Source organism: Lepus europaeus, chromosome 11 (genome assembly GCF_033115175.1).
Source record: "Lepus europaeus isolate LE1 chromosome 11, mLepTim1.pri, whole genome shotgun sequence".
Lineage (NCBI taxonomy): Eukaryota > Metazoa > Chordata > Mammalia > Lagomorpha > Leporidae > Lepus > Lepus europaeus.
Window position 1 is genome coordinate 47,027,344 of NC_084837.1, and position 25,913 is coordinate 47,053,256.

The window sequence follows — 25,913 nt, forward strand, 5'->3', positions numbered from 1 at the left end:
TTGCGAAGAAAATAAAAATGACCAAAAAATCAGTATGAGTCATACTTTAGTTCATAACTATATATTTACTAAGAATTCACACTGAAATATTACAACTGACCAAAAAAGTATTAAAATGAAGCTCTAATATGATTTTGTACGATAGCTAATACTCAATTTTCTGACACTTCTTAATTTGGATTAATTTTGCCTCATATATATATATATATATATATATATATAATTATGACTCATACAAAGCACTTGGGACACTTAAGTTTCCTACATGGTAAATGGAAAATTTTAGGACTTCTTCAACACTAAATTCTTCAATTCAATCATTTATGGTTTTAACTTTTAGGGACTTGAATTAATTTGAGAGATAATTTATTTAGGTAAATATGAAACCTCACTTAGGAAATTATTCATTATCCCAGTGAGACTAGTGACAATAGTATTCTACTATATAGAGAGATATAGAGATAGAAATATACCTACCAACAACAGATTGCAATATGCAAATAATAGTGAAATAGGACCTATATCCTGAAGCATTTCATCTCCTATATTAATATGAGAAAAAGTAAAAGTAATCTTCTTTTCATAGTTAGCAGGAGCACAGTTACCAGGTTATTGTGCATGTGTACTGTATCTTTTCTATCTGTGATTATTTTGTTAGTTCTTCTCATTGGAGTTATTCTTATATTGTACCTTGATTTGGCTCTTTCTCTTCCTTAATGCAGGTAGAGAAAATCTCTATCATAATACAATCATTGGTGTTGTCAATGCATGACTTTTCATTCTAGCATGTCCTTCATTTAACATTTAACAATAGATGTCAAGGCACTACTTTACATGGTGGGTGCTACTTTGCAGCTGAAAACAAGAGACAAGTTTACAAGAAACTGTATACCTTTGGCATTTGTATAAATAAAGAAGTAAACATCAGATTATGTTAAGTATTACGTTGGAAATTATGTAGCATATGCATTCAGAATTTTCTTTTAAGCAGATTGAAAGCTGTGGTTGTCTTCACAGTGATAGCAGAACTGATCAGTGAAATAGAAAAGTTATAGCTTACTAAAAGGACCTAAGATAGAACTGAGTATATTCATAGAGATTGATATTGGCAATATAAGCCCTATAGTTATTGTCTTCAAACTATTTTGTTCTTTTCCAGTTTCATATCAGTTTTAAAGTCTCATAAATTTTTACAAATTAATGGTACAGGTATTCTATGATTTGTTATATTAATTTATAGGTACTTAATATATTTGATATCATTTTTATTGTTATAATTTATCAATATATACATTAAAATATATGTGTTTAAACTACTTTTTTAAGATTTAGTAATTTGAAAGGTACCATGACAGAAAGAGAGAGAGAGAAATCTTCCATCCATTAGTTCACTCCCCAAAAGACTGCAACAGCCAGGTCAGGGGGAGCTGAAGCCAGGAGCCAAGAACTCCATCTGGGTCTCGCACAGGGGTGGAGGGGTCCCGGTGTGTTATAATCCTTTGCCTTCTAGGGTTCATTGCCAGGAAGCTGGATCAGAAGAACAATTTGGACTCCAACCAGGATTCTGATACTGGTTGCCAAATTTGTCAAGTGACAACTCAATCAATACTGACTTTCATCACTTCCATTTTTTTTTTTAAGATTTATTTATTTATTTGAAAGCAGAGGTAGAGAGGCAGAGGGAAACAGAGAGAGAGAGAGAAAGAGAAGTCTTCAATCTATTGGTTCACTTCCCAGTTGGCAGCAATGGTCAGAGCTGCGCTAATCTCAAGCCAGGAGCCAGGAGCCAGGAGCTTCTGTGTCTCCCACACAGATGCAGGGACCCAAGCACTAGGGCCATCTTCTACTGCTTTCCCAGCCCATAGCAGAGAGCTGGATCGGAAGTGCAGCAGCAGGGACTGGAACCAGCACCCAGATAGGATTCTGGCACTGCAGGCAGCAGCTTTAAACCTCTACGTCACAGCGCCTAGCCCTATCATTTCCTTTTTAAAGTGTTAATACACTTTAAATAATAATAAGGATGTTTTTATTTTTTTCAACTTTTATTTAATAAATATAAATTTGCAATGCACAACTTTTGGATTCTAGCAGCTTTTCCCCCCATAACCTCCCTCCCACCCACAACCATCCCATCACCTACACCTTCTCCCATTCCATTCTTTATCAAGATTCATTTTCAATTTTCTTTATATACAGAAGATCAGCTGAGTATATACTAAATATAGATTTCAACAGACTGCACCCACACAGACACACAAAGTATAGAGTAATGTTTGAGTAGTAGTGTTACCATTAATAGTACTGCACATTAAGGACAGAGATCCTTAAGGGCACAGTGACTCCTGTTGTTGATTTATCAATTGACACTCTTATTTATGACATCAGTAATCACCCGAGGCTCTTGTCATGAGCTGCCAAGGTTATGGAAGTCTCTTGAGTTCACCAACTCTGATCTTATTTAGACAAGGCCACAGTCAAAGTGGAAGTTCTCTCCTCCCTTCAGAGAAAGGTACCTCCTTCTTATTGGCCCGTTCTTTCCACTGGGATCTCACTTACAGAAATCTTTCATTTAGGTCATTTTGCTTGCCACAGTGTCTTGGCTTTCCATGCCTGTGAAACTCTCATGGGCTTTTTAGCCAGATCTGAATACCTTAAGGGCTGATTCTGAGGCCAGCGTGCTGTTTAGGACATCTGCCATTCTATGAGACTGCTGTATATCCTGCTTCACATGTTGGATCATTCTCTCCTTTTTAATTCTATCAGTTAGTATTAGCAGACACTAGTCTTGTTTATTTGATCCCTTTGACACTTAATCCTATCTTTTTGATCAATTATGAACTGAAACTGATCACTTTGACTAGTAAGATGGCATTGGTACGTGCCACTTTGATGGGATTGAATTGGAATCCCGTGGCATGTTTCTATATCTACCATTGGGGTAAATCCGAGTGAGCATGTGCCAAAGTGTACATCTCCTCCCTCTCTTATTCCCACTAATATTTAACAGGAATCTCTTTTCAGTTAAATTTAAATGACTAAGAATGATTGTGTGTTAATTAAAGAATTCAACCAATATTGTTAAGTAGAACAAAAAATACTAAAAGGAATAACATAGTAAGTTGTTCCTCAACAGTCAGGACAAGGGATGATCAAGTCACTGTTTCTCAAAGTGTCCATTTCACTTCTACAGGTTTCCTTTCACATGCTCAATTAGTTGTCACAGATCAGGGAGAACATATATGTGTCCCATTGGGACTGGCTTATTTCACTCAGCATGATGTTTTTCATATTCCTCCATTTTGTTGCAAATGACCAGATTTCATTTTTTTTTTACCGCTGTATAGTATTCTATAGAGTACATATCCCATAATTTCTTTATCCAGTCTACTGTTGATGGGCATTTAGGTTGATTCCATGTTTTAGCTATTGTGAATTGAGCTCCAATAAATATTGAGGTGCAGATAGCTCTTTTATTTGCCAATTTAATTTCCTTTGGGTAAATTCCAAGAAGTGAATGGCTGGGTCATGTGGTAGGGCTATATTTAGCTTTCTGAGGAATCTCCAAACTGTCTTCCATAGTGGCTAAACCAGTTTGCATTCCCACTAACAGTGGGTTAGTGTCCCTTTTTCCCCACATCCTAGCCAGCATCTGTTGTTGGTAGATTTCTGTATGTAAGACATTCTAACCGGGGTCAGATGAAACCTCATTGTTGTTTTGATTTGCATTTCCCTGATGGCCAGTGATCCTGAACATTTTTTCATGTGTCTGTAGGCCATTTGGATTTCCCCTTTTGAAAAATATCTATTTAGGTCCTTGGCCCATCTTAAATAAGGATTTTTTTAAAAAGCTTTAAAAAGAAACATCAACCAAAGAACTTAAAGCATGTGGTGATGGTATTTAGTTCAGTTTATAATTTGAAGGCCCTTCCTCCTCCTAAATTCCATGAGGAATACTCACATTTAGGCTAAATTTGAGTGGTGCATCTATTTCATCTGATTAAAAAAAAATGAAGACACATTAGAAACAAGTTGTAAAATCCAAGAAAGTAGGTAAAAATTTTTAACATCTCCTCAATGACTTAATCCTTAGCTATATTTTTTTCCTAGGGTTAAATTTTCTGATTATCTCTTATATTTACTCTGGTATATTTTCAAATATTTCTATTTCTAGTAAAGTATTTTTTCATTTCAACATATGAATATGTTAAGTTTCTTATTTTACTATTATATACACAAGTAAATACTGTTTAAATTCATCTGCAAACCTGAATGAAATAAAGCAAACCCATTATATGTGGGAACTAAAAGTAAAAAGAAAGAAAGAAACGTCTATGTGTATCTGTATTGCTGCAAATAGATTGTAAAACTTTATTTTATAACTTTGTCAAACCAATGGTTAAGGATGTTATGTTACTATAGTTTTAATGATTTGTGATTACTTTAAAACTGTATATGAGTGAAATGGTCATTTTCTCATTCATTTATTGCTTATAGCTATTGTCTATATTCCCGCTAAACTAGGGTTTGTTTTCTACTTGATAAACTTATTAGTTAGTTAAGTGGTGAAGTATTAGGCCTTTTTACTGTTATGTAAATTTAATATATGGTATCTCAGAAAATAAAAAAGGGGAAAAAAAAGAAGGATGGGAATGAGTGAGGAAGAGGGAGATAGGAAGGAAATAGCATTATGTTCTTAGAATTGTATCTAGAGATCTCATTGAATCTGTTAAAACCTAAATAAAAATTAAAATTGAAAAAATACAAAAAGGTTTATTTCCATACAATATGAAGTAATTCACTAGAAAATGTAGCAAAAACATAAATTTCCCTCGTTTTATTGGCTTTACTGAATTATCTATTTAATCTCAGTTCAGAATTCTAATGTATATTCATTTGAAACCCTTTATCCAAAAAAATCATAAAATGTCCTTTTTTCCATTTCGTTCCTCTGGACTGTGTGAAGACATTCATTTTCATATTAACCAGGTATGACACATTACCTATAGAACAGAAAAGTTAAACATTAATGTTGTTGAATGTCAGAGAGTGTCATTTCAGGAATATAAATAAAGTTTAGAAGGTTAAGAGTATAAGTAATTACATGGTTGCCTGGAAATAGTGTCCCTAGGGAATCAGGAGGTTTGACAATGCTGTTTCTGATATTTGTTCTTGTTCCAACCACCTAGCCACTAGATGCTGGCCTTGATGCCTGTCATTTGGTTTTGATCTCTCCCCCATTAGCACAGAGTCAATGAAAAGCAAGCGATAGTCCATCTGGATTTTGTTGGGCCAGTTTATCCTATGTGGAGATAGAATGGTAAAGATTTGGCAATCATACTGACACAATACGAGAAGTTTTACATCTTTGGATTTCAGCCATCACTCAACAACATTCACCACTGTGTTATAAATTTTGGATGCAGCTACCTAACAGAAGGCTAACTGAGATTATGAAGAGACAACTGTTTGGCTCATTATAAAGTCAGATGTGTTCTTTGGCATTTGAGTGGACAGCAGAGACGTTGACATTAACACATGGCTCATTAGGATTGAATTTGAGCTTGGCCTTTTGTTGCACTTAAAGCAAAAATCTAATATAGAAAAGCAACTCCTTGAAAATGCCGATGTAATCTCTTAAATATATATACCTGTAATTTAAAATGAAGGCATCACACCTCTAGGCATTTGCCATGAAGAGCATAGTGCGTGTCTTAAAATTGGGGAGAAAACAATGAAAAAGCATGAGATCATGTTTCTTTTATCTTTAATGTTCTGAGTGACAAATACACTGACTTTTCCTGTTCCTCCTAACTATTTGTCATGTTCTAGAACAAGCAGCCTTGTAGTATCATGATAGGGTCATGTTTACAGTCTTACATAATAGTTAGTGGTCAGTTACCATTTTCTAGGATAAATTTGATTTTACAACTTAAGGGATTCAATTTTCAACAAGCTGAAATTTGAAACATAATCAGTTTTCTACCTTGGATCTACAAAGCAAAAGTCTTGGATATGAAGGCAGCTTATCAATGAGTGCTGGAAGCAGTATGTGCACTATTGACATAAATTGTGCATTTGACTTACTGCCATAATCACTTCCTCCTTTCTTCTACCCTGCATCTTTTTTGTTGTTTCAAACACTTTCAACTTTACAATAAATACAAAGTGTTTCCTTGTAAAGGAAATTTAAGTATCATTTTCATTTAATTTTGAATAAGGCTATGTTGTAATCCGTTTTGCTGCTCTGAGAATTTTAAATTGTAAACAAATAAATGCTGCTTTCATTATTTATGCACATAAAAAACATGTACCAAGTCAACTGAGAGAACTGTTTGTGCCACTACTGTCAGTTATAATGAAAATTACAAATTCCTTATATTTTGTGCTATGTTTGTAGAAGCAAACATGATGCCCAAGGAAAGAGCACATCTATCAATTATTTCACGGAGAGCATGGCATGCATTAAAGCTTTGAACTTGAATAATGCTGAAATGCACAAAATTGGTTCATATATTAAACTTTGAAGATTGTGAATGATAAAAAGGGACTACAAAGAGTCCATAAAACAAACAAACAAGCCGGTGCCAAGGCTCACTAGGCTAATCCTCCGCCTGCGGTGCCGGCACCCCGGGTTCTAGTCCCAGTCAAGGCGCCGGTTCTGTCCCTGTTGCCCCTCTTCCAGTCCAGCTTTCTGCTGTGGCCCGGGAGTACAGTGGAGGATGGCCCAGGTATTTGGGCCTTGCATCCCCATGGGAGACCAGGAGGAAGCACCTGGCTCCTGGCTTCGGATTGGCACAGCGCGCCGGCCGCAGCGGCCATTGCGGGGTGAACCAATGGAAAAAGGAAGACCTTTCTCTATGTCTCTCTCTCTCTCACACTGTCTAACTCTGCCTGTCAATAATAATAATAATATATTAATTGAATCTCTAAGTAAAGAAGTCTGAGTTGAGAATGAATCAACAGGTGTAACTCCTTCTATTGCTACTTTTTACTGATAGCGCCTTCAATAAAGTATCAGATGACAGAACACTCTGTTATGGGTAAGCAGACTGAAAATATGGAAGACTTCCCTAAAAGGCATCCATGTCTTATGTTTTCCTGAAAAATAACTAACCAGTATGCAATCTATTTTCTGTATTATTCTTGTGTGCCTTCGTGATCACACATACACAGAAAGCACTTGAATAGATATTTTACATGACTAATGGGCTTTTATACAACTCATTTATTTGTGCTGGAAATACACACACACACACACACACACACACAGAGAGAGAGAGAGAGAGAGAGAGAGAGAGAGAGAGAGATGTCTCCCATCTGCTGGTTCAAAATCCTGCACCATCCAGGATTGGGCTTAGCCAAAGCCAGTAGCCAGGAATTCAGTCAAGTTCTCTCATGCGAATGGCAGAAACTGACAGCTTGGGCCACCACTGCTGCCTCTCAGGGTTCACATTATCAGGAAGCTGGAGTCAGGAGCATGAGCTGTGTATCAAATCCAGGGATGCCAATATGGATGCAGGCATCTTTTTTTTTTTTTATACATGAATCTATTGTCTTTACATAAAAGTACTTAAAATATATTAGGTATCAATAATTTCCCAAATAGAATTTTAAACATATATGTTCACAAAAATTAATGTTTTTATTGTAGATAGAACAGACATAATCTAGTATTTTAATAAAATGCTAGAATGAATATTCTGGAAAATCCTCAAATTATATTTCATTTCTTTACTTTTTATTTATATAAAGCAAACAAATTTCATGCATTTCATATAAACCATTTTATTTTATTTTATTTTATTTAACTTTTATTTAATGAATATAAATTTCCAGTGTACAGCTTATGGATTACAATGGCTTCCCCCTCCCATAACTTCCCTCCCACCCGCAACCCTCCCCTCTCCCGCTCCCTCTCCCCTTCCATTTGCATCAAGATTCATTTTCAATTCTCTTTATATACAGAAGATCAATTTAGTATAAAGGTTTCAACAGTTTGCACCCACATAGACACACAAAGTGAAACATACTGTTTGAGTACTAGTTATAGCATCAAATCAAAATGTACAGCACATTAAGGACAGAGATCCCACATGAGGAGCTAGTGCACAGTGGCTCCTGTTGTTGACCCAACAAATTGACACTCTAGTTTATGGCGCCAGTAACCACCCTAGGCTGTCGTCATGAGTTGCCAAGGCTATGGAAGCCTTCCAAGTTTGCCGACTCTGATCATATTTAGACAAGGTCATAAAAGACAGGGTGAGGATAGTAACCAATGATCCTAAGAGTGGCATTTACCAGGTTTGAACAATTATACAGCATTAAGTGGTGAAGAGGACCATCAGTACACACATGTTGGGAGTAGAGCCATTGGTGGTAGAGTAGAGGTTATGATTACAAAGGAATGAGGCCCAAGTGCACTAGACAGGGTCTAGAACAAAGGACAGAGTCATTATTAGATGTGCTAAGAAAGGTGCTGTCTAAGCTACAATTAAGTTTTCTGATTTAGAGGCAAATAGAACCTGATAGAAGGGGCTTGATAATAATCTGGTGGGCTTTAGGCCTTGTAAGTGAAGAGGCCCAGACCTATCTATCTCTTCCCATGGGGTATATCCTAAGGGAGGTGTGAACCTCCTAGGGGAAGGCACTCTGTTGACTTTCATTACTTGGCTGGCCTGGGAGGAGAGCTGGCCAGGTAAAGGCAGGGGGCATCTCTAACAAGAAATTTACAGTTCTGCCTGCAATGTTGCTGACCCTACTTGACCATCCCCTCAGCTGCAGTGGTCACTTTGGAAGTTGGGCTGAGTGAAGGGCTTTTCAGCTTAGAGCCAATAAGATCTGTGGCTCTGACCTGGGCATCCTTCGACTCCAGGGCAGGTCCATTTCCAGTGATCCAACTCTTGGCAGAGCTGCCAGGGCTCTTCACAAGCTGACTTCTGCTGAAGCCCAGGCTTACCACATTGAAAGCCACTGCAGTGGACTGGCCTGTTGGGTCTCCTTGAGGGCAGATCACTGTACAGATCAGCCATTAATAGGCCTGCCACCCATTGCTTCTGATGCCTAGCTTTCTTTTCCTCCTGGTTTGTGTTAAAGCAGACCAGAGGATGCAAGTCAAGGGAGTGCCCGTGTCCCATCTCTAATCTTCGGTGGCCTGAAACTTAATTACCAGGCCAAACACCTGCTATTTCCTTTTGAATTATATTATCTTTGTATAAATTTTATAAAAGAAAAAAAATGTGTGGTTTAGCCTGTAGGAAAATATACTCCTGTAATAAAAATGAAAACAACTGTATAGTTAATAGCACTGAATAGAAATCAGGATAAGCACTTTCTAGATATGACCAGTGAAAAAGTACTTAGGCTAAGTCTCATTTTATTTAGTACGTAAAATTGGGAGGATAATATTCGACTTTCCAAATTATAAATGATGAACAAAAAGAAAACCTAGAGTTAACGTTTGTACATACTATAACTCTAGGAGATTTGGGAAGATAGTTTACACTTAGAACAAATAGCTTTGAAAATGCATTCTTGAAGGATTTATGAGATTTACTGACAGTCTAAATTCCAAGTAGAAAGTTCAACTCCTGATCTACTAATTTATTTTCATGGAGTAAGGAGATCTATTCTAATTAAATGGGTGGAAATCTTTGATTCCCCGTGGTAATTAAAGAATCATCACAATTCCTGGAACCCAGAGAAATCTTACTATTCTTAGCTAGACTCGCCAGTACCCATGACCTCAGACATGTGCTGAGGTATAAAACTGTCCAGAATTCTCTGAAGAATTAATCATTTTGTAATATTTGGCGCTCTTCTAACAATTAGAATCATTCCATATTGAATAAATAAGTCTTTAATAAAGAGAATATATTCTGATTTTTGCCCTGTTTTGCATGGATAGAGATGTCTATTTTGCTTGTTTTACATAAGGAGTAGAGAGAGGACAGACAGCTCGAAAGTGGATATAGCCCAATTATATTAAATAGATTCACTGGGATTTGGGGGATACAGAGTTAAACTAGAAAGAGAGATAGTCTAAAGGAGTGGATGTGGGAGAGGGAGAGTGAGAGTGAGAGTGAGAGTGAGAGTGAGAGTGAGAGTGAGAGCAAGAAGGAGAGGGAAAGGGAAAGGCAGGGGCAGAGAGAGAGAACCTGAAAGCCAGATAAAAAGAGAGAATTACACCACTCAAAATGGGTGTAATATCTGTTCTCTGTAAAAGGGATAAAGATTTAGAAAATATTCTGGACATGTACAAGGATATTTGCTTGGAAAATGCAATTTTTTGCTTCTGCTTGGCAAATGCTCATTCAGTTCCCAGTATAGAAGCAAGAAAAACAAGAAATAAATTGGCTCATTTAGAATAATTCTGGCATCAAGAACAAAACATGGACTTGAAAGATGACCATTAAGAAATTACATTTCTATCAAACATGACAGAGAATGTAGTTGATTGGAAAAAGCTTTTTATTAATGATTATGGAGATCTTCCCCTCTCCACACAACAGAGATACACACAAGACTAACATTTTACATACAGCTTTACATTTAAATTCCTTTACCTAGCATTCACTTAAAATTCAAAGTTCATTCCATTTTCCTATGTGTAAATAATGCATATCCAACTTATGTGACACTAACAAAAACAGAATACTCAAATAAAGCATTCTCTTCACACTTCTCAAAAAGAATGTCCACAATTTCTGTAGTGTATTCCGAAACACACTACTGTACTCACATATGAAGGTAATGGTTAGATAAACCTACATGCTTGAAAAACAGTTCCAAATTCACTGCCGTTCTTACTTTATTCTCAATTAATCAACCTCCAACTTATGCATAAAGAGAAAATTTTCCTGTTTATTCATATTTCCCAGATGTGTTTAAGAAAGCTAAACTATGCTCAAAATGGTCTGGAATCATATGCATATACACATGTGAATCCTGAATTAAGTGTTTAAAATTTACTCTTAATGTTTAAATATTTTTGTACATAAATTTGTCACTATATGCATCCTCGTCTTTGTCAACAGTTCTATTTATCAGTACCCCAACGTCTGAGATTAAATGAAGATAGTAGAAAATTAATCCTGCAGAGTTAACCTATGCATGTGATTGCTTCTGCAAAAGAACTGGTGGAGCTGATTCTCAGCACAGAGGGTATAATTGGGTTTTGAGCTCTGAAGCCTGATTTTGACTAGAGTATCATATTCATTGTTGTTTGTGAAGAGTTCATCTATATGGAGGGAGTAGAAAAATATATGCTCGGTTTTGTACTTCCAGATACATTTGGTACATTTGTTTTGCTTATTCTTCACAGTGATTCCTATTCTTTGGAATTCAATTTGAGTATCTTTATCCCCATCATTTCTCTAATGAGGGACACTTTAAATAGACTTTGGTGCTAGTGAGACTGTAAGCACTGACCTCTGAATGTCCTAAAGGAAAAAGCTCTCATCTATTGCCAGAAAAGGCCTCTCAGGGATACTCCAGCTAGTGTTTGGCTGGATTTCTGAACCTCAGAATCTTTGTATACCACAGAGAAGGTTATCCCTCCTGGTATAATCATCCTATCAAACAGGCATTTATCCTGAACAATGCTGTGCTTCTGCCTACATTTAGTCTCATAGTGAGAATGAAGTCATTTCTCACAAAATCCCTTAATAGTTATCTCTACAACTCATTATTTTTTATTGTAAATAAGGTGCTAGGCAGTAATAAAGCATGATAAAATGTAAGATGCATTACTGCTTTTGTTAAATCTCAAGGTGCTATTGTACCTTAAGCCATGTTTTTCAGAAAAAGTTTCTTACATTTAAACAGATAGGAGTCAAAAGTGTTAGACTTCCAATCATTTTACTTTCATGGGTAAATGAAATGAATAACCAAGAAAAGTTTAAGAAAACTGAGATTTAGCTTTAGGTGCAATGCCTATATTTACAGTATACTCCCATATATGAGGTAAGGGCACTGTTATGGAGAAATCAAACCTGATTTTCAACACAACATTTGAAAAATACATACACAACAAGAGTTGCTTTAGGTATAAAAACAAAAGAACTTTTAATATTTAAAATCAGTTAGAATTTGTATAAACTTAGTGCCTTTATTACATAATATTTATAGTATTTATATGACAAAATAGCTCCCCTTCTCACATTGCAAAATGTTAAGCTCATTTACAAATTTTTGTATATGAAATGCTCTGGGGTGTTTGAAACATACTTTGCTTTTTCAACCAAAAACTTTAGAATAGATAAATTTTTCCAGAAAACATTCCTTATGTATACTCTAAAGGAGATGATTAACACATTCAAATCCGATTTAAATATCTCAATATTGAATCTCACTTTACTTCCTCATTTGCTTGCTATAAATTCTGTGCAAAACACCCACAAGTTCAGCTATGTTTTCCACTTCTTCCTGACATTTACTTCTCAATCTGTACTGCAGGTGAATATAATCACATGATGGATTATTATCCAGAAATGCTACTGGAAGTGGATCCATTTCAGAAATGGATCATAAGGCCATTTGGTTTCTTTTGTGTTCTTTTCCTTCTTGCAAAGAAGGCTAGAAATTCTCACTGGGCCTCGGAGGTCACAAATGGCAAATGCAGATTCAATCATTAGTGCATAAGATTATGTTTAATTCAATATCTACTTTAAGGTTTATATGCTTTACTTGCTTATGTCACTTTATCTAAAAAATATCCTTAATGACCATGCACATGTGATGAGACATCAGGTACCCATACTCTTAAGTGGTAACCAGAGGAAAATTGGCTTTGCAACACATTCTACATATGCTTCTACACTGTCATAAAATCAATATTATTGCTATTTTTAAAGGCTACATGTGTATTTCTTTTTAACATATTTTAATTCATTTGTTTCCCATTGACATAATGCATCACATTTCATTCGATAAGATATTTATAAATATTCAATTCTTACCAAAATCTCTTTTGTTTCATTCTCAATTTGTTTTCATGTATATCAGTTAGCTGATGACATCATTTTTTTTTTCAAAAACTGCTTTGCTACTACTTTTTCTAAGTGCTTTATGTGTCTTACATTTTCTCTTTCATTTGTAGTTGAGTGAAAACTTGCCTAAGCAAAGACGAAATAAATTCTTGACCTATTCTCATCTTCCCCTAAGACCTGTAAGACATTGTTTCTCAGTAACATGCTCAATATTGCAATGTAGAGTACTGTGACAAAACAGATTCTTTTTCCTAGATTTTGCATTTTGTGCTTGCCTAAATACCCACAAGTCTCTTGTTACCTTATTAATAATTACAAGAAAATATGTCTATAAGATGCCTTTAGAAGTGTGCTTCATTTAAAAACAACAACAAAAAAAGAAGAATGGGGGGGGGGCTGCTGGCACTGTGGCAGAGCAGGTAAAGCTGCCTTTTGCAGTGCCGGCATCCCAAATGGGCACTGATTGGAGTCCTGGTTACTCCACTCAAACCCAGCTCTCTGCTATGGACTGGGAAAGTAGTGGAAGATGGCCAAAGTCCTTGGGTCCTTGCACACATGTGGGAGACCTGGAGGAAGCTCCTGGCTCCTGGCTCCTGATTGGCCTAGCTCCTGCCATTGCATCCATTTGGGGAGTGAACAAGCAGATGGAAGACCTTTCTATCTGTCTCTCTCTGTGTCTCTCTGTCTCTGCCTCTCTGTAACTCTACCTTTTGAATAAATATTTTTTTTTAAAAGTGTGTTTTTTTGTTCAATTATTTGTTTGAAAAGCAGAGAGACAGCAATAGCGAAAAAAATAAACAGTGATCTCTTATTTGCTGGTTCACAACTAAAATACCCACAACATCCAGAGCTAGACTAAAAAAAGCCAATATCCAAGAACCCAGTTTGGTCTCCCATGTGAGTGGCAGAGACCCAAATAGTCAAACCATAATCTGATGCCTCTCAGAGTGCACGATGGCAGAAAACTTTAAGCAGGCACAGAACCAGGAATTTAATCCAGACAATAAAAAAATAGAATATGGGCATTCAAAATAGCATCTTAATCACTGTGTCAAATGGCCTCCTTGAGATATATTTTTTAAAGATTTTATTTATTTATTGGAAAGTCAGAGTTACACAGAGAGAGAAGGAGAGGCAGAGAGAGAGAGGGAGGGAGAGAGACAGATAGAGGTTGGCCATCTGCTGGTTCACTCCCCAATTTTCTGCAACAGCCAGAGCTGCACAGATCTGAAGTCAGGAGCCAGAAGCTTCTTCCAGATCTCCAGCAGGTGCAGGGGCCCAAGGACTTGGGCCATCTTCCACTGCTATCCCAGGCCACAGCAGAGGGCTAGATCGGAAATGGAGCAGCTAGAACTCAAACTGGTGCCCATATAGGATGCTGGCACTTAAGGCAGGGGCTTGATCTGCTATATCATAGCACAGGCCACTGGAGGTACTTTTTACTCAACATAAGAGCCATACAGGGGCCGGAGCTGTGGTACAGTAGGTTAACACCCTGGCCTGAAGCGCCAGCATTCCATATGGGCAATGGTTGGAGATCTGGCTGCTCCACTTCTGATCTGGCTCTTTGCTATGGCCTGAGAAAAGCAGTAGAAAATGGCCCAAGTCTTTGGGCCCCTGCACCTGCATGGGAGACCCGGAGGAAGCTCCTAGCTCCTGGCTTTGGATCAGCGAAACTCCGGCATTGTGGCCAATTGGAGAGTGAACCAGCAGATGGGAGACCTCTCTCTCTCTGCCTCTCCTCTCTCTGTGTAACTCTTTCTAATAAATTAATAAATCTTTTTTTAAAGAGCCATACAAAGATATGAGTTAGTTTTTACAATTCCCTAGCAATTCCTCTTGAAAAAAAAATGCCTTTCAGTCGGCACCGTGGCTCATTAGGCTAATCCTCCACCTGCACCGCCGGCACCCCGGGTTCTAGTTCCGGTCGGGACACCGGATTCTGTCCCGGTTGCTCCTCTTCCAGTCCAGCTCTCTGCCATGGCCCGGGAGTGCAGTGGAGGATGGCCCAAGTGCTTGGGCCCTGTACCCACATGGGAGACCAGGAGAAAGCACTTGGCTCCTGGCTTTGGATTAGCACAGCGCGCCAACTGTAGCGGCCATTTAGGGGGTGAACCAAGAGAAGGAAGACCTTTCTCTCTGTCTCTCTCTCACTAACTCTGCCTGTCAAAAAAATGTGCCTTTAATATGGATATTAGGATTCTTATCTACTGACTATATTACCTATTTACAGTGTGTAATAATTTTCAGGTAAACCATTTATTCATATGTCATAGCACTTTTGCCTACCTTTTATATATGTTATCGTCTCTAAGTTTCACTAATTTATTTATTGATAGATTTTAATTACATCATTGTAAATTGGACGATGTTGCAAAAGTGATTATTTTCTTTAACTCAGTATTCAGGTATATATCTTTTTTCTTAACTTTTAAATATTTAATCAAGAGGAAGGGAGACAGAGACAATGACAGATAGATAGAGAGAGCTCATCCATCCAACCATTCATTCCCCAAATGTCCACCACAGCTAGGGCCAAGCCAGAGCAATGACTTAAGATGGCCTGAAGTTAATGAGGGATCAGAGGAAGATGCTCTATGATACTCGATATATGTGGAACCATATCTGTTGAAATGCTGAAGAGCCCATGAGAGTATTGTAGGCATGGAAAGCCAAGATACCATGGGAAAAAAAAAAAAAAAAAAAACCTAAATGAAAGATCTCTGTTAGTGAGATCCCAGTGGAAAGAACGGGGCCATCAAAGAAGGAGGTACCTTTCTCTGAAGGGAGGAGAGAACTTCCACTTTGACTATGACCCTATCAGAATAAGATCAAAGTCAGCAAACTCTAAAGGCTACCATAGCCCTGACAACTCATGACTAGAGCCTAGGGAGATTACTGACGCCATAAACAGGAGTGTCAAATTGTTAAGTCAGCAACAGGAGTCACTGTGTACTTACATGCCATGTGGGATCTGTCCTTAATGTGTTGTCTAATGTGAAGTGATGCTATAACTAGTACTGAAACAGTATTTTTACACTTTGTGTTTCTGTGTGGGTACAAACTGATGAGGTGTTGACTAATTATATACTGAATCGATCTTCTGTATATAAAGATAATTGGAAATGAAAAAAAAACCCTGGTGTTAAATTGGAAATGGCATAGAAAATTAATTAATTTAAAAAAAATATTGTGTAGGATCTCTGTCTTTAATGTGTTGTACACTGTTATTTAATGCTATAACTAGTACTCCAACGGTAGTTTTTTCACTTTGTGTTGCTATATGGGGGCAAACTGTTGAAATCTTTACTTAATATATACTAAACTGATCTGTATATAAAGAGATTTGAAAATGAATCTTGATGTGAATGGAAGGGGAGAGGGAGCGAGAAAGGGGAGGGTTGCGGGTGGGAGGGAAGTTATGGGAGGGGGGAAGCCATTGTAATCCATAAGCTGTACTTTGGAAATTTATATTCATTAAATAAAAGTTTAATAAATGAAAAAAAAAGAAATGAATTTTACCAGGCCATGGACCCTCGTAGAAGTTAGTCCTTATAAAGTTTATCCTGTGAAGTTTTCACACATTTCCAACCCATATCCTTCAAGAGACATATTTTTATTTTCAATTAGGTTTCGTAGGTAAAAAGAGCAAAATACAATTGGAGTTAAGAACACAGAAAAAATGGACATGTTTGGCAAATGACAGAGAAGAAAAAATTTCAATAAGAAATTTGGACAGGTAAAAACTTCCCAAGTTGAAAAGCTAAATCAATAGGGACATTGAATAAGAGAGACCAGAGCACCAGTCCCTGAAGGTTTTTGTATCTCAGTAACATTTTGAAGATCAGTGTTTGAAACGGGGCAAGGAGGTGCAGGAATATGTTAGGAAAGAGACTGTGTGCATCCTTTTGAATTGTACTAAGAAATACCATATCTTTTTTATAGCACATACACAGTTACGTTCAAAACAAACCTCTAGTTCTTTTTTGTTTGTTTGCTTTCTTTACAGTGAAATCTGGAAATACAGAACATGGTAATCCAATTTGAGGAGATATTATTGGTAGAGAGACCCAATAATTACTTTAGAATAGTCTAGGAAAATGCTAGTGATTAGTAATTATAGTGGAGTTGCAAGGAAAATATGCATTTAAGAGCAAGTTCTGCAGTAGATTTGATAACACATAAGAAATGTCAGTGATAACAAATGACTTGTCTCATTCCATGTTCAGACTGGTTGAGGTTAAAGATGAAAATGAGCTTGACACAATTTTGGGGAAGTTCTTGTGGACAAAGTATGGCTGGAATTAAGTCTGAAAATCTGGGTTGGAGGGTTCTTATTCTGAGTGTTGTTTCACTTGTACACCAGCATGTACAGATTCCTGCATAAATCTGTCTTTCTAGAATGAAAGATCTCAGTCTATTTATTCAATGCCCCCTGCATTCTCACAGGGAGTAACAGGTACCTCTCCATCCATCATCCATGTGGTTTATTTATTTATTTATTTATTTATTTTTTTGACAGGCAGAGTGGATAGTGAGAGAGAGAGAGAGACAGAGAGAAAGGTCTTCCTTTTTGCCGTTGGTTCACCTTCCAATGGCCGCTGCGGCCGGCGCATTTCGCTGATCCGAAGCCAGGAGCCAGGTGCTTCTCCTGGTCTCCCATGTGGGTGCAGGGCCCAAGCACTTGCACCATCCTCCACTGCCTTCCTGGGCCATAGCAGAGAGCTGGCCTGGAAGAGGGGCAACTGGGATAGAATCCAGCGCCCCAACCGGGACTAGAACCCCGTGTGCCGGCGCCGCAAGGCGGAGGCATCATCCATATGTTTTGTTTTTTATTTTATCTTCTATGTTCTCTGAATTGCTCCATCCTGTATAAAAAGAACACAAGGATCTCATTCTCTTGTTTTCCCCATTCTGACAAACATTTTTTATCTCTTGCTCACTGCTGAATTTTGCCCGCGGATTCAGATATTCAAAAACCATTTCTCTACAGACCCTCTCTCTTTATCTTCTAGTTACGTGGAGCCTCCTACCTTCCTCTTTCCATCAAATTTCCAAACAGATTGCAGATATTGTTTCCTTTATTTATCACATGTTCATTCCTGCTTTATTTGGCCTTACTTTTGAGATCACTGCCTCTTATAAACAAAGTTAAATTTTTGAAATATCACCATCCCCTTTTAGTCCTTTATCTTTGCTCCCTGCTGGTTATGTGATATTATGCATGTGGCAGCCAAACTCTTAGATGTTCTTTAGTGGTCTCTACTTACTGACATTTGCACTTTTGTGTAGCTTCTTCTCAGACTGCAAAAGAGTTGGTCTGTGTGACCAAAAGTATATGGCATAAATGCAAATCCATTGCTTTGGAAATTGTTGAAAAAGTCACTGAGATTGCTGTAGTATCCTCCTTCTCCCATACCTCCCCCTCACATACCTCCCAACATGTGTTCCAAGAAAACTCAATGTTGTAGGCAGCTCTATAGGAATGATTACTTGCTGAGATCTGAATTATCAATAACGTCCCCCTTTTGTAATTTCTGCCAGTATGCAGCATCATTTAAATGAATCTCATGCATTTATTGTTATGTGTCACCCTGCCAGAATCCATTGTCCATTACATTAGGAATTTTAAGTATATTTTGTTTGTTTTTACCACTGTAACTCTGAACCTAAAATGGTATCATGCATAGAGTAGTTCAAGAAATGTATAACGAATAAAAGAACTTAGAAGCCCCATCCCAGGGCTGTGGGCTAAAGGCTAAAGCCCTGGCCTGAAGTGCTGGCATCACATATGGGTGCCGGTTCGAGACTCGGATGCTCCACTTCTGATCCAGCTCTCTGCTGTGGCCTGGGAAAGCAATAGAGGATGGACCAAGTCCTTGGGTCCCTGTACCCGCGTGGGAGACCGGAGGAAGCTCCTGACTCCTGGCTCCTGGCTTTGGATTGGCACAGATCTGGCCATTGCGGCCAATTGGAAGTGCACCATTAAATGTATACCTCTTTCTCTCTCCTCTCTCTCTCTGCCTCTCCTCGCTCCGTGTAACTCTTTCAAATAAATACATAAATCTTAAAAAAATAAAAGCCTCAACCTGACAGAGGACAAAGTGAAGTAAAGTTTTTGTTGTCTGCTTCCCATGCCCTTTAAAAACACACACAGAGTTTAAAGATTATATGCACAACCACAGCACATTAATCACTAAATAGAAATAAAAGCTTGGAGATGCTTATTTTGATGGATATTATTTAAAATCATTGACTAGTTATTGACTATTTCTACATCCTTTGTGTTAATGTTACCTTGACAGGAATTTTCCATTTCAAAGTGTACAAATTCTTACATTATTATTTTCTCAAATAGTTGCCTCCATTTTCTCTACCATATATCCTTGTTGACAACCCAGAACATACACTTCATAGTTCTCAGAATTGAAGAGAAGAGGAATCTACCTACAAGGCCACTATCCCCAAAGCTTCCAAAGAAATCATAGTTTTAGTACTTGACACCTAGACATATTTGGCTCCAAGTAGTCTGCACTCGATTCAGTCCATACTGTGTTCTATAAATGAAAATCTCTGGTTAGTTTATTTTGGTTGGTTTATTGGTTTATTTTTCTGGCAGAGTCAACAACACTGTGGACTACTGATGCATAGTATGCTTTTGTGAATCCCTAAAGTTTAATGCTTTGTCAAACTTTGTTTGAGAGTTTGTTAGGCAAATTGTTAGGAGTTATATACTGCTATAATTTTGATGATCTATCAATATCTTCAAGTTTGCTGTACATTGATGAAATTGACATCTGTTTATTTGTCATTGTGACCTTTATCCGTATTCTTGCTGAAGTATGGTCTTTTTCCTTTTTGTTTATTGAACTCTTTATTCAGTGAAGCATTAAGCCCTTAACTATAATGTAAAAAGAAAATATTTTATCTCAAAAATAGAATAACAATGAAAATAATGTATTGTATAATGGAAAACAATTGTTAAAATTAGAAAATACTAATCATAAGTGATGTTTTTCTTTTTTTAAACTGTTTTTTATTAAATATAAATTTCTAAAGTACAATTTATGGATTACAATGATTTCCCCCCCATAACTTCCCTCCCACCTACACCCCTCCCATCTCCTGCTCCCTCTCCCATTCCATTCACATCAAGATTCATTTTCAATTATCTTTATATACAGAAGATCGATTTAGTATATATTAAGTAAAGATTTCATCAGTTTGCACCCAGACAGAAACACAAAGTGTAAAATACTGTTTTAGTACTAGTTATAGCATTACTTCACATTGGACAACACATTAAGGACAGATCCCACATGAGGAGTAAGTACACAGTGACTCCTGTTGCTGACTTAACAATTTGACACTCCTGTTCATAGCGTCAGTAATCTCCCTAGGCTTTAGTCATGAGTTGCTAAGGCTATGGAAGCCTTTAGAGTTCGCTGACTTTGATCTTATTCCGACAGGGTCATAGTCAAAGTGGAAGTTCTCTCCTCCCTTCAGAGAAAGGTACCTCCTTCTTTGATGGCCCCATTCTTTCCACTGGGATCTCACCCGCAGAGATCTTCATTTAGGGTGTTTTGTTTTTTGTTTTGTTTTGTTTTGTTTTTGCCAGAGTGTCTTGGCTTTCCATGCCTAAAATACTCTCATGGGCTCTTGAGCCAGATATAAATGCATTCAGGGCTGATTCTGAGGCCAGAGTGTTATTTAGGACATCTGCCATTCTATGAGTCCGCTGTGTATCCCGCTTCCCATGTTGGATCGTTTTTTCCCTTTGTGATTCTATCAGTTAGTATTAGCAGACACTAGTCTCCTTTGTGTGATCCCTTTGACTCTTAGACCTATCAGTGTGATCAATTGTGAACTGAAGTTTATCACTTGGACTAGTGAGATGGCATAAAACTTATAACATTTCTATTTTGAGTAATTAGAAATTTAATAGAAACTTCTTATAAGTGAATTAAATATAACATAAAAAGCCTATCTTAAAGATCTCTGATTTCATAAAGTTTACTGAGGTCCACATATGACCAAAGTTGAAATACAGCCTAAATAATTTCAGAAAAATCAACTTCCTTATTCTATAAAATGTCTAAAATAATACCAAAAGAACTAATAAATAATAAATATGAATTATGAGCAGCTTCAATTGTCATATCAGAACAAAGACCAGGAATCAAAAAGTAGTAAACTGTATAGATAGATTTTGCACTTACATACATTAAGTGTGATTAATAAATACTTGTTATGATTTCTGAACTAATAAAATGAAAGCAACGGCTTCAGTACTCTAAATGCATGGTATTTCACTGCCTTTGAGTTTTAAAAAGTTCTCTTTTTTTTTCTGTATCACTCAATCTGTAATCAGTGTTTGAGTTTGAATTACTTACTTTCTGAACTGAGTTATTGAACTTGGCAGGTTTCATTATAACAGCGCTATGACATTTATATTCCTAAAGCCACCTCATAATTTCTACAACAAATTTAGTAGCTCAATGGCACTTACATTTGTATTTGCAACCTGTGTTCCACCTGGACATGCACACATTAAAGCCAGTTTTTAGGGCTTAGTAAATTGAACCATAAAACTTTCAGAAATGAATTTGGATATGACTAAGTTTCTACTAAAATATTAAGATTACCCTGTTTTATTAATCTATAATAGGAATTAATTAGCAATGTTTTCAATTCCCTTGCCTTGGCTTTCTGCAGTTTATAAGTAATTTCACAGCTTCCAGACAATTAATTCTGCTACTATTCTTTGATCTTTAATCAACATTTCATATTCCTTTGTTTATTTCTAACGGTACCCTGCAGCTTTTAAATTTACTCTTTTCCCACTTTATTTTCATGGCCTAAAAGCAAAGCCTAATTTTCTAGATTGGACACCAGGACTAAACAAAAAAGAAAATAAAACTATGCTTCAATCTCAATGGCAATAAATAAATAAAGAAAAAAAATAAAAACAAAAATAAAATCCTATACCTTCCCTTTTACCAATTCCTTGACACTTCATTTACTATGCTTTCCGAGGATTTCTAACTTTTAGCATATGTGTGTGGTAAATTTTTAAAATTTACAAAGTATAAAAATTAATATTTTAACAGTGTCTAGATATATTCTTATTAAATCAAATAGGTAAAAAATACTGAGATTTAAAATCTATCAGAGAGGAGTGCGCATGCGCTGCCCGGGTCCTCTTGGATTGGGAACATGGCCGCACGATCGCTGTGGGCGGGCCGGCGGCGGGTGCAGCGCCTCCTGCCCTCCAGTGCTGCATGGGAGAGCAGAGGATGGTTGTCCCCATTCAACACTGCCACCCAGAGAACCACTGGTGAGCACTGCAGTTCCGAGGACTCTCCGGATGAGCTTGGGCCCTCTCTTACTGAGCGAGCCTTAAGGCTAAAAGCTGTGAAACTAGAAAAGGAAGTCCAGGATTTAACAATAAGATGTCAGAGAGCTGTGGCTGTGTGAAAATATAAGGGGGCAGACCCAGAGCTGTGTGGAAGATGCCAAGCTATTTGGAATCCAGAGTTTCTGTAAGGACTTGGTGGAGGTGGCGGACATTTTGGAGAAGACCTCTGAGTGCATTTCTGAAGAAACAGAGCCTGGGGACCAGACACTCACTCTGGAGATGGTCTTTCGGGGGCTGTCACGCCTAGAAGCAAAGCTGAAAAGTGCCAAGCGTGGCCTGGAGAAGATGGCACCCATCGGTGATAAATAACGACCCTCCTGAGCATGAACTCATCTGTCATGTGCCGGCTGGTGTTGGGGTGCAGCCTGGCACGGTGGCATTAGTAAGACAAGATGGCTACGAACTTCATGACAGCACCATTAGACTTGCCCAGGTAGAAGTGGCAGTGGAGTCTCAGAGAAGACTATAAATGGGCCATCAAGGAACTGCATGTTCTCCAGAGTGCAGCCACCTTTGTTTCCTTATTTATTAAACTAGGTTTGTATTGTACATGAGGTACTTCATGTGATGTGTTTTGGATTTAGTCATCTTGGCTTTATTTCTCAGTTAGTCTTTTGACTTAATGTGACCTGTTCTGTCTCATCAAAAGTCTTGCCATTGGGCATTTGAACAATCTGACAAGTGTTCCTACAACTTTTGTCGAAATATGTTTACGAAAATTATTTTTAAATTGGTACTCTGATGACTTTGAATCCAAAATCCTTATAACTCTAGTTTCAACCATTCTTTCCTAATGTTCCCTATAACAGAAATTGTATAGCAGCTTGTGTTTTTTTGAAAAGGGAAACAGTGGAGATTGGTTCAACACATGGGTGCTTAGATGATAAAACTTCATAATTGTAAGGTTATCATTTGGGTTGATTCTCATACATATAGATTTTTCATTTCCTGCCAAAAAAAAATCAGAGAATCTTAGTCACATTTCTACCCCAAATACCACAAAGCACTCATAATCCAATGTTTTTCTTTTTTTAAGCATTCATAATTCAACAGTTGCATAAAGCACCCGTTTCCCAACGCTTAGTACTATACTGTGGTTCGGATTATAATATAAAAGAAGCTTACATAAAGTTTCTTTTTTATAAAAAATATCGATTTATTTATTTGAAAAGTAGAGTTACAGAGAAAGAGAGCCAGAGAGAGAGGAAGAACTAGAGAGAGAGAGAGATCTTCCATTCACTGGTTCACTCCCCAAATGGCCATAACAACTATGGCTGGGCCAAGCTGAAGCCAGAAGTCAGGAACTTCTTCCAGATCTTGAATGTGGGTGCAGGAGTCTGAGGACTTGGGCCATCTTTCACTGCTTTCCCAGACACATAGGCAGATTTGGATGGGAAATGGAGGAGCCAGCACTTGAAACTGTGACTATTTGGAATGCCAATGTTGCATGCTGTGGCTTAACTCTGCAGCAGAAAGTAGAATATAAAGTAAGGACTGATTCTACTAACCAAGATCAAACACTCTGGATAAATACATTATTTTTTCCACAATAATTGAAAGTGCACAAAATAAAAAAAAAATGAATGGTTTGGGTTTTGTAGGTAGAAAATGCAAATAAGTTAGAGATATAAATGCAAAAGGTGGTTCAAATTTAGACAGAAAACTTTTGATTGCGAAGTTTTTTAATAAACGATAAAAATGAGTTAAATATTTGACAATTAATTTTCTAAAGTAGATAAGCACATTATCTAGCTCGTAGGATAATGAAATACAGTGTTAGTAAACATCCTGAATAGGTGGGCTGAAACTGTGGTGCAGCTGGTTAAGCCACTGTCTGCACTAGAATCCCATATGCATCTAGTTCAAGTCTTGGCTGCTCCATTTCAGATTCAGCTCCCTGCTAATGCACCGGCAAAAGGAATGGAAGATAGCCTTTGTGTTTGGGCTCCTGCCACCCACATGGGCAACCCAGATGAAGATACTGGCTTCAGCCTGACCTAGCCCTGACTGTTGCAGCCATTTGAGGAGTGCCTGTCTCTTCCTATCTCTGTTTAACACTATCTTACAAATAAATAAATAGTTTTTTTTAATCAGAAATATGAAATATATCTACCTGGGATAATGCCAAAATATGAAGATATTATGTGAAAAGTTTGGAGATTAATTCAATGAATACCACTACCAGGATATGACTTAAAAATCTTTAGTTTGTTATGAAAGTTTGTATACAAAGTAGACAGAACTATAATATCTAATACAATGATAAAAACAGAGAAATTATGTTGACTATTTATCAAAAATTACAACTGCATAGATGTAGTTATCATAGTGTTTTAACCTAAATTGCATTTGATTTTATGCATTTATTTTTAAGCACTTAATATCCACTTATATATATGTAAAATCTAGAGTTCAAAATGCTAATGAGAGATTTTCTTTCCTAGCTAACACAAAGCAATGTTTAGAAGTATAACAATTGCATGAAACAATTACATTGAATTTGCATATACAGACAAGTATATAGGTATAAAGATGCAGTAAAAGCCTTGCTGATCTGCTGAAGCAGCAAAGGCTTGAAGGGCTAAAATCCCAGAGAAACTAAAATCAACTAGTGATAAGTAAATTTAGCTTTTTAGATCAGTTGCTCGTGTTTGGAAAATCTAGATGGAAGGCTACTGCAGAGTAGTGCAAACTAGCAGTGGTGTTTTTAAATCTTATAGTATGTGGTAGGCAAAAGTCAGAGTTACAGAAGTTGAAAACATTAAGTACTTTGGTAATCAAGATATAAATCAGAGGAGAGACACCAAAATGTGAGTGTTTTGGTTTGGAGTCTCTCTCAAAATATATTTTTGCAAATTCTAAATATACAAAAACCAGAGGGGTATGAAATATAACATTAATATTATTAAAATTAAGACCAGAGGAATTTTCATCAATTGCACCATCCTGAAGTGACAAAAACTGGGGTTCAGTGATATTCCTTTGGGGATATCACAGGGCCATTTAGAATCTCTTGGAGGCTACTGTGTTCCACTAGACAAAACAGACATGAATGACATTATATAGTGACTTGAATGGCGCTTTCAATCACAAAAGTTAATAACTCACAGATGTCACCAATAGTTCTTATTTAACATGGACATTAAATAACATTGAACAATTGATATGCTCAGCAGCTGTAATAAGGAGTCTATCTCCATAGTTTGATGCTTGAATACTCACACACTTTTAAAAATATCTATTTTATTTATTTATTTAAAAGACTGACAAAGAGAGATAGACAAAAAGATCTTCCATCCACTAGTTCCCACTCCAAATGGGCACAGAGCCAGGATTTGGAAGTCTGAAGCTATGATCCTGGAACTTCCTCCTGGTCTCCATTGTGGGTGGCAGGGAACCAAGTCTTGGGCCATCATTCACTGCCTTTCCAGGTGCATTTGCGGGAAAGAAAGCACAGGAGCTGTGATTTGAGCCAACATTCAAATATAGGAGGTGGACTTTGCAAGCAG

The 25,913-nt window shown here is 37.2% G+C and overlaps 1 pseudogene; it reads left to right on the top strand.

Annotated features, from left to right (window-relative positions):
• Window positions 1-22,202: 22,202 nt before the first annotated feature.
• On the top strand, window positions 22,203-22,953 carry LOC133769431 (grpE protein homolog 2, mitochondrial-like; annotated as a pseudogene).
• Window positions 22,954-25,913: the final 2,960 nt, after the last annotated feature.